Here is a 10,988-nt window from a genome sequence, read left to right as displayed (position 1 = left end):
GAGGGTTGGACTACACAATCTTTGAGAACCTTTCCAATTTTAATATGCTATTGTGAATATTTTACTAGATATGTTTTTTTCTCCACAGGTTTTTTATAATCAAATATGATGCCATGTCTGAAGAAGCAGTTTGTAATCCATGAAAGCTCATACTGAAATAAATTTGTTAATTTTAATGGTGTCACAATACTGTTATTTATATTTTGATTTTGTTTTGCTGAAGCAGACTAACACAGCTACTTTTCCAAGAGCAATGCATAGCCTCACACTGATGTCTATTTCCTTCACTTACAGTGGCTGAAATCCTGTTGTTTATTGTAGTCACAATAGAGTAAGCCCATTAAATGCTAAAATAAGTCACAACTACAGTAGGCCAAATTGAATCAATGGAATTTATGGAGGAAATGGATAATAAAATCCCCACTGATTCAATGGGCCTCCTCTAGTGAAACGATGGTAAGCAACAGGATTTCAGCCAATGTCTTTTCTCCAGGTACACAAATCTTTCAAAGCTAATGCCTGTGACATCTGATATGCACATTAAACAACATGGAAGAGGGCTTTCTTTGTTGCTGCTCCTGGACTCTAGAACTCCCTCCCACAGGAGACCAGGCGGGCCCCATCTTTACTGACCTTCCACAAGCAAAGATCTTGAGGCAGGCTTTCCCTTACTGAACGGCTATGAGGGTTTTTTATTAACGGATTGTTGTACCTTGACACTTTTAAATGCATTTTTAATATTGGTTTTATTTACTGTTTTTTATATATGTGTTTAATTCTTTTAAAATAATTGTATATTTAATGTTTTTAGCTTTTAAATATTGTCTTTTTAATGATGTAATCCGCCTTGAGTTATTTTAAATGTTAAAATAAACAGATAGCCTTTCCTTTCTTAAGAAAAATATACAGGAAATACATCTTTTTTCTCATCTCGCCAACCTACTCTGTTAAGAAAGCTCTGTTTCTAATACCATGTTATCTGAATTACTGTTTTATCTGAAGAACCAGCAAAATTCAAAGCACCTGCATTTGCAGAAAGGTCGATGTTGTCCTGTTGTCCCCATCCTTTAATCCAGTGGTCCCCAACTTTTTTGGGACCGCAGACTGTTTGGCAGATGTGGACTCCGTGCGTGGACCAGTTGGGGGCAGGGGCACCCCTCTGCTTGTGGGTGGGTGTGTCATGCTTGTGCACATGCACACAAGCGCGACATGCCCACCCACTCTCAAAATCTTCCTGGCTTCTAATTTCAGCCCAGCCGGGAGTGGGAGCAGCAGCAGCACCTACTTGGCGAGCACGGGGCTTCCTCATCAGGGACTTTCAGAAGCACCCTGCTTCAGGTTGTCTCTCTGGTCCTGGAAGGCACAGGAGCAACTCTGCCGTCGACCCTCCCCTCCTCATAGGGGCTGGGTCCTGCCTGCCCCCGCAAAGCGCCGATGTGTCCCGAAGGGGAGCCTCTCCCTGCCCGGCAGTCTTCTTCCTTTGAAGCGGCGGAGCTCGCGGGGTCAGGGGTTTGGCACCACCAGGGCTTCTGGTTTTAGGTCTCTCTCTCTCTCCCCCCACCCCCGCCACTCTTCACTGGTCACCTGGTGAGGTGCTCCAAAGCGTTCCAGTGATGTGCCAGGGAGGGGGGCGACGCAGAGCCCTTACCTTGAGCGCCTTGTCAGGCCACCTCTCCAGGCGCTGCTACCACTGCTGCTGTTGCCTTGTCCTCTCTGCGGCTGAGGTGAAGGAGGGGCCCTGATTGCAACTTGGCCGTGCGCTTCTCCTTCCTCCCGTCTGGCGCTCCTCTGCTCCCTGCCCAGCTGTGCTGTGGGAGGGGGTGATGCCGAGAGAACAGCCTTCTCACGCATGCTCTCCTCCCCCCCCCCCGGTTTATGTTTGCAGCCTGCCACGGAGATCTCGCGCCCATCCATCCATCAGTCTTGACGGTCTGTCGCTCGTTCCCTCCCTCCCTCCCTCTTCCTTTCCCTTTCCTTTCCTGCTGCTGCTTGTTTGCTGCTGCCGCCAGGGCCGAAAAGCCACGACCAACAAGGGCGAATGAATGTTCCATCCAAGAGAACAAAGTGGCCAGTAGCAGGCACCTCCGGCCCGCCAGCCAGCCAATGGGGAGCTGTGAAAGCATGACATGCCCACGGGCAAGCATGACATGCCCCTCCGCAAGCATGACACACACCCCACGCGTGCAGGCGGCGGGTGGAGATCCATGTCGGCGGCCCAGTTGAAGGAAGCCCACAGACCAGCACCAGGCCGTGGACCGGCGGTTGGGGACCCCTGATCTAAACAAACCACACAGGGAGTGCCCCCAGATCACTTTACACCTAAACTTGTGGAGAAAGTTCTCCCCTTAATGGAGCTTCCAATGGGAAATAAATTAGTTTTGGAACATATCCCATTCCCCACTGCTGATTTATTTAACTGAAAACAAGATCTTCCACCATATCGAGTGGCCCTTCAGAAGTACTTGGACTTGATCCAACAGATCATTACTACTTACCACTCTTCTGAGCAGCCTCCTAAGCAAATACGAGAAATGCCAGGCTCTTGCTAAGACCTACACCTGGTATACTACTCATAGGGTTCAACAAATAGCCGATGGCAATGGAACAGTTGATTGGCCTGAAGCAGCAGCCCTCATAACCTAACTTATTGATTCCAATCCTAATAAGCTTGCTGGGGCCCGCCTGCTGAAAGCATCAAGAAATGCTGTAATTCATGGCCTCAAACTAGGAGTGCCAAAGGCTGTGAAATCTTCACAGAGTATATGAGATTGTTTAAAAAATCCCACAGAATCCCCAAATGAATTCCTGACGAAGCTCAAGGATGGTTTTCACCTGTACATTTACCTCAATCCAGATTTGGAATCAACAGCCAGCTGTGCTACAGGTGCAGCTCAAAAAACACCCAGCTATGTGTGACTGCAGCCATTGAACTGCCCAAGTCCTGCAGCTGGTCTGATCAGACAGCTATGCATCAGCTGTAGCACAGCTACACAAAAGCACTTCGCACATGTCTCTCTGCTGTCTGTGTGCTCGTTGTCTAAGATACAAGAGTGCTCCTGAGGAGAGATATCTGCTCAATAAAATGCTATGTACAACAGCCCTGAGTCAAGTTTATTTATTAGACAAGGTAGCTCAGGTCCATGCTCTTAGGGAAGGATATTGCAGGAAAAAGGGAGGGACACAAATCCTATTTTCATTTATAATGATGGGAAGGGTGGGAAGGAATGTATGGTTTGCCAATCATGAGCTGTGTGAATGGAATGACTCATGAAGCTGAGGGGGCTGGGAAGACACTGGCATGGATACAGGCTGGTGCCCTAATCATCAGTCAGGAGGTGGGGGGGGCAAGATATCACTGGGATGGATACAAGCTGGCCCCACCAATCATGAGCCAAGAGACGAGGGTGGGAGGGATTCAAATTGCCCCCCCAATCATGAACCAGGAGGTAAGGGGCAGGTGGATTGACAGTGGTAGGGATTCAAGCTGGCCCTCCAGTCATAAGCCACAAATTTAGTATTGTGGAAGGAACCCAAGCTGCCCAATCACGAGTAAAAACAGAAGGGAGAGTCCAAGCAGAAAATCAACATTACCCAAACAGGAAGGAGAGCAGGAAGATGGACAGTGAAAGGGCCAGGCCTTGAACTGTGTAGAATTGTGTGGAGTTGTGTGAGATGGACAACAGACTATAGGACCCCATGGAAAGCACAGCCTAAGATTCTTGCTTGAAGTATAACTTTACACAGCTCTAGTCACTAACCTTGCCACTAATCATGAGCTAGGGCAGGGGGAAGAGGGAGTAATGTGAGGCCATCCTATAGATCAATAAACAGAAGTTTTCTTTGGCTGCCTCCTGTGGTTCTCTCAGACAGTGGGATGGGTGGACGTCTAAATGAGAGAAAGACAGATGTCATGGGGGCACTCTGATTGCACCAGATGCACTAGGAGGGGCTCAGCCTTCTATAGCGCAAACTGGTGTTGCAATGGGTTTCAGGGCAGCTGCAGAAAGGACTTGCATTTGGGGGAAATAGCACACTGTACCTTTAACAAGCATCTCCCTCTTAATTGTGAGAGTCTGGTTCAGCCAGCCTAAGGCTGGCCTGGCTACTTAGGATTGCGCCCTAAGTCAGGACAAGAAAAAGAAATATTTATTTTAGTGCTAACATTTTCTGAATTTGGACCAGGGTTCTGTGACATAAATAGTGCTTTGAATGGCAATTCGTTCTCCAACATTTTCTAATATTCCATTTTTTACTCTTGACCTAAAAAGGAGTAGGTAAATAGCTCCACGTCATTAACTAAGATAGTTAATGGATGCTCATTTGGAGATACTACCTATCGTTTATGAGCTTATAAGAAAAGCAAAAACAAAACAGCCCGACAGCAGCCCATGCAGAAGTATTTATGATCCACAGGACAAGACTTTTATTTCACTCTTGCAAGCAGCCTGGTTGGGCTTAAGAGTGTGAGAGACATTTAAATAACTATTGACATACCGCTGAGGACATAATGAGAGAAGATGTCACATGACCTCTGAGGTCACATGATTGCTAGAGCAACAGTCTCTAAGTTCTTGACTCTTGGTCTTTGCTCACTTGCTGCTTTCCTGCTTCAACAGCCATTGGGAGCAGAGTGAGTTAGCCATTGGAAGCAGAGTGGCTTTTCAAAATTACTTACATTTACCTTTCATCTGGGCTTAACCATGGACTTTCTCAGCCATTCAGGTTCATAGTTTGCAGAGATGTACTCTGTATCAACGGACAGAATTGCTTCCTGTTTTGTCTATAGCTCTGGAAACTACATTAAGGCATTGCCTGGGTAGTGTGGGTTTAAGGTGCTGAGGTCTGGCTGGGCAGTTGATGTGGTACTTTTGAGAGGCTGCTGTTGTTTTTTTAATGGAGATCAATGGGTTTGTTAGGGGGCAGCCAGATGTGAGCTGGATTTCAATAACAGACTTCCCAGGTAGATAGGAAAGAGTAGCATTTGTGGGGATGCTTTTGTGGGTTCCCCCTTCCTGATGGAGCCGTGGGTGTAGTTGTTGGAAATGAAACAGGAATATTTCATTTCTGAAACATTTGCCCACTCTGCATGATTAATTTGTGTATTTCATCCCTAGCATTCATTAGATTGTATTCAGTTAATCTCCTTCCTTAGTAACCATAATTAGAAAAAAACTTTTTGTTTATGTTGTTCAGAAATTAACAACAGACCTCTTTACATATTGTTTCAGAGTCTGAAGGTTTCCAAAGACTATTGTGTCTGAAATATTTACCCATTTAATGTGTTAATATGCCAGGATCTATTGACTTGTTCAGCTTAATAGTTCTCTTTCTGGGTTGATCTTGTATTTATTTTCATATTCATAGTGTTAATTACTTGTGCAAAATTGAAAGAGATACTGGTTTATAAATGTTAATGCGTATCACATAACTATCTTCTAGGTAAAACAACATATGTTATGGTTAGGCACTGACCAGGTAAGGGATCAAACTCAATTTAGATGTATTTATTTTTTACTACCTTCCCTTCCCATACAGGCCAAGACACCAACCAAGGAAGAGATCAAATCTAATTTTGGCTTATTTTTTCCATTTTCACAACTTTGTCTCCTTATACAGCCCAAGACACTGACCAGGTAGGAGATCAAACCTAATTTTGGTTTATTTTTTCAATTTTTACGACCTTCCCTCCTTATACAGTTAAAGACACCAACCAGGTAAGGGATCAAAACTAACTTTGGTTTATTTCTTCCGTTTTTACTGCCTTCCCTCCTTATTCAGGTAAAGACACTGAGAAAGTAAAAGATGAAAATTAATTTTGGTTTATTTTTATTTTATTTATTTATTTATTGCATTTTTACCACCTTCCCTCCTTATACAGGTAAAGAGACTGACCAGGTAAGAGATCAAAACTAATTTTGGTTTATTTCTTCCTTTTTAACTGCCTTCCCTCCGTATACAGGCCTAGGCACCAACCAGCTAAGAGATCAAACCTAATTTTGGTTTATTTTTTCCATTTTCACAACCTTGCCTCCGTATACAGCCCAAGACACCGACCAGGTAGGAGATCAAACCTAATTTTGGTTCATTTTTACCATTTTTACCACCTTCCCTCCTTATACAGCGCAAGACACTGACTAGGTAAGAAATCAAAACTGGTTTTGGTTTATTTTTTCCAGTTTTACTGCCTTCCCTCCTGTGCTGTGATGTTTCTTGTGTTTTGGTGTGTTTTTTTCCCCCCAGCTCCATCGTGTTTGGGCTGGTTGTATGTATGTGCGGGTGTTTTTATGTGTTTTTTCCTAGCCCCATGGCATTCCACTGGAGCTGGCTGTGGGGGGGGATTGTGTTTTTCCCCCCAACCCCATCACATTCCGCTGGGGCTGGCTGTTTGGGGGGTTGTTTTTGAGTGTTTTTTCCCCAACCCCATAGCATTCCGCTGAGGCTGGCTGTGTGTGTGTGTGGGGGGGTATCCTGGTGAGTGAAGTCAAGTGGGCCTTAGAAAGCATGGATAAACAACAAGGCCAGTGGAGGTGATGGCATTCCAGTTGAACTATTTAAAATTTTAAAAGATGACACTGTTAAGGTGCTACACTCAATATGCCAGCAAGTTTGGAAAACTCAGCAGCGGCCAGAGGATTGGAAAATATCAGTCTACATTCCAATCCCAAAGAAGGGCAGTGCCAAAGAATGCTCAAATGACTGTACAATTGCATTCATTTTACATGCTAGCAAGGTTATGCTCAAAATTCGACAAGGTAGGTTTCAGCAGTATGTGTACCGAGAACTCCCAGAAGTACAAGCTGGATTTTGAAGGGGCAGAGGCACTAGAGACCAAATTGCTAACATGCGCTGGATTATGGAGAAAGCCAGAGAGTTCCAGGAAAATATCTACTTCTGCTTCATTGACTACACAAAAACTTTTGACTGTGTGGACCACGGCAAACTATGGCAAGTTCTTAAAGAAATGGGAGTGCCTGACCATCTTATTTATCTCTTGAAAAATCTATATGTGTGACAGGAAGCAACCATTAGAACTGGATACGGAATAACTGATTGGTTCCAAATTGGGAAAGGAGTACAACAAGGCTGTATATTGTATCCCTGCTTATTTAACTTATATGCAGAATACGTCATGCGAACGGTTGGATTGGATGAATCCCAAACTGGAATTAAGACTGCCAGAAGAAATATCAACAACCTCCGATATGCAGATGATACCACTCTGATGGCAGAAAGTGAGGAGGAATTAAAGGACCTCTTAATGAGGGTGAAAGAGGAGAGTACAAAATGGTCTGAAGCTCACCATCAAAAAACTAAGATCATGGCCACTGGTCCCATCACCTCCTGGCAAATAGAAGGGGAAGATAGGGAGGCAGTGACAGATTTTATTTTTTTGAGCTCCATGATCACTGCAGATGGTGACAGCAGCCACAAAATTAAAATTAGAATTGATGCTTTTGAATTGTGGTGCTGGAGGAGACTCTTAAGAGTCCCCTGGACTGCAAAGAGAACAAACCTATCCATTCTGAAGGAAATCATTCCTTGAGTGCTCACTGGAAAGACAGATCCTGAAGCTGAGGTTCCAGTACTTTGGCCATCTCATGAGAAGAGAAGACTCCCTGGAAAAGACCCTGATGTTGGGAGAGTGTGAAGGCAAGAGAAGAAGGGGATGGCAGAAGATGAGATGGCTGGACAGTGTCATTGAAGCTACCAACATGAATTTGACCAAACTCCGGGAGGCAGTGGAGGACAGGAGGGCCTGGTGTGCTCTAGTCCATGGGGTTACGAAGACTCGGACACAATTTAATGACTAAACAACAAAATAGGTTGTTGGCAAGAGAGGTAAGTAAATGTTTGGGAGGAACACAAGGTCCTATCCAGACCTGCTCTCTCCCCTATATACTTCACACATTTCATCTCTATCTCCCTCCTTAGCCAAATCTTCACCCCCCCCACTCAGTCCCTACATCTGAATTCATCCACTATCACATTAACCTGCGCTCCCCACACACCCCTCCCTCCAGAAACCGACAGAACATGTCTCTTCTCCTCCTACCCACAATCCCCCATCATTTCTCTTCATATGCACATACCCAGACATACTATTACTTTTTTTTTTAAAAAACCCATCACCTCTAGACCCACCCAACTCCCCTCTCATACATACACATTCCACCTTCTTCCCAGCTGTATGGCTCCCCTACAGGAGATCCTCCCCTCCCAATCCCACACCATGCCACATGATGACTCCTCTGCCCCACATGGACAAAAAGCATCCCACTATGCACTCCTCTCATCCCTTCCATGCCCCACATGCCCAACAGCCCTAACCAATCCCTCACACCATTTATAACATGCCTCCCACAACCCACCCTCAATAGAGGGGTTAAAATCAGTTAAGTGTGTTCCTAGTTAACTCCAACACTTGAGTCCATCTCTGTATTTCTGGAGCTGGTGGGCAAGAGATACCTCTGCCGGCGTGGATTCATACGCTGGCTTGGAACTATTTTTCCCACGTCTCCTGATCTGACATAGGCAGGTAGAGGCACCAATTGGCGCTTCCCACAAGGCTGTGTTGGTGCAATTATAAGATCCTTCTGCCAGCCCTTTTTCCTTTGAGTTAACCTGCCCACCCTGGTTCCAGTGTGGCTGAGGTGGTCGCTTTGGGGCCGGATAGGAATTTTTGGGTCCGTCTCACCTGATTGGCATATAAAAGGTGGGCAGACGTATTTTTGCCTATCCCGCATTGTTTACCCATGGGATTCTGAGGGCTATTCTAGGTTTGAGTCATGTTTAAATAGGTCAAACTGTCAGGTAGTGCGGAAGAGAAGGTGAGTTTCAGTGAGCTCCCAAAAAGCACATGGGGTCCTACTGCACCCAGCATCACAGCAACCAGGATCTAGTGTTTCACTTGCTGGGATGAGGGGTGAATAAGGTATAGTCCCATCTATTGCATGTCTTAGTTCTAGACAATTGGATGGATGGCAGATAGGGAGGTTTTTCTTCCCGGTCTGTGGCCAGCTGGGTGCGAGCTGTTCAGGGGACAGTTCTAACCAGGGGCTTAGGACTCACCGATTTAGGATTGGAGAGGGGGTAAGAGATACCCCTAGAGCCTGCCCTAGGGATCCACATGATGTCCATGCCCCTCTGCAGGATGAGAGTGATTGGAGGTTAAAAGTAATAAAGTGTGGCCCTAGTTAACTCCAACACCTGTGTCCGTCTCTTTCTTTCGGGAGTGGGTGGGTAGAGATTAAATAACAGTGGTGGAGGAAAACACTGAATATTAATTTCATGAACTTTAAAATATCATGGGAATAAATCTGCAGTGTTTTGGAAATTCATAGTATTACTGTATATTCCAAAGTGTCAATAGTCAACAAGGGACCACAGCGGAATATTTTAACTACAAAAATTCTCAAATGCTTTCCGGACAGTTTACATGTCTCCTCTACATTTTCTCTTTTGCATTCTTTTTCAACAGCTCCACAGTTCATTCCAAAAGCAGTCTTGACTGCCACTAGCAAAGTTCCATTTCCCACCCCTCCAAATGTAGGATACCCACAGGAATAATCACAGGCCTGACACTATACTGATTTCCTACTGATTCTGCCTCTTACCACACAAGAGGTGAATTACCAAATGATCAGCATTGCTGATTTATCAAGAAAACATCAAACTAATGGCATTCCCATTTGGACATAAGAAAAAAAGCTATCCTCTTTCTCTTGATCCTGAAGGATAGAGATCCAAGGGTTGGACCCTTATAAATTTTAAACAGAAGTTTCCAAGAGCTACAGATGGAGATGGTATTTGTAGCAATCTGTGACAGATTGTTACTGCTGATCATACAAGTAAAAGTTAAAATGAATGGAAGAAGCAGTGCAGGAAGAATAATCAATTATTGGTCTGGATACCTTTTTGTTCCTTGTTGGCCGTGGCTCTTCGGCCCCACCAGTGGCAGCAAACAAGCAGCAGCAGGAAAGGAAAAGGAAGAGAGAGGGAGGGAATGAGCGACAGGCTGTCAAGATGGACGGGCGCGAGCTCTCCACGGCAGGCTGTGAAAAGAGATGGGAGGGGAGTGCATGCGAGAAGGCTGTTCTCTCGGCATCACTCCCACCCGTGGCACATCTGGGCAGAGAGCAGAGGAGCGCCGGCGGGAGGAAGGAGAAGCGCGCAGCCAGGTTGCAAGCGGGGCCCCTCCTTCACCTCAGCTATAGAGAGGATGAGGTGACAGCAGCAGCAGCCTTGCCAGGTGACCCACGAAGAGTGGGGGGGGGAGAGAGAGACCTAAAAGCAGAAGCCCCAGTGGCACCAAATTCCTGAGGGAAAAGACTGCTGGGAAGGAAGAGGGCTCCCCTTCTGGACGTGTGGGCGCTTTGGGGGTGGAGGTGGGACCCAGCCCCTACGAGGCGGGGAGGAAGCCCCACGCTCGCCAAGTAGGTGCCGCTGCCGCTGCTCCCACTCCAGGTTGGGCTGAAATTAGAAGCCAGGCAGATTTTAAGAGTGGGTGGGCATGTCGTGCTTGCGGGTGGCCGTGTTGTGCTTGTGCCCATGGCACAAGTGCAACACTCCCCTCTGCAAGCATGACACGCCCCCTGTGCGTGCATGCGGGGGGTGGAGATCCGTGTCCGCAGCCCAGTTAAAGGAAGCCCACAGACCGGCGCCGGGCCAGGGACCAGGGTTTGATGACCCCTGCTTTAATCCATAGAATGCAGTTGTTTCTTCAGCCTAAGCAAGGTGAACTGAATCGCTTTAAGGAATTGTACAGGCCACACAACTTCCTCACCCTCAACACACAAGCAAGTGTGACAAAACCCAACTCTACTAAACTAATCTAATAGGCTATTATTTGGTTGAGACTGATAATATGCAATCTTAGTATATTAGTTATGAAAATAACTCATGGACTACATTTAGCAGACAAATATGCTCAGAAAACCACCTTCAATATAATACTAAGCAAAATATAAACTCTACACAAAGTTTGGCTG

The sequence above is a fragment of the Pogona vitticeps genome, chromosome 2, assembly GCF_051106095.1.
Source record: "Pogona vitticeps strain Pit_001003342236 chromosome 2, PviZW2.1, whole genome shotgun sequence".
Classification (NCBI taxonomy): Eukaryota; Metazoa; Chordata; class Lepidosauria; order Squamata; family Agamidae; genus Pogona; species Pogona vitticeps.
This window is presented reverse-complemented; position numbering follows the sequence as displayed.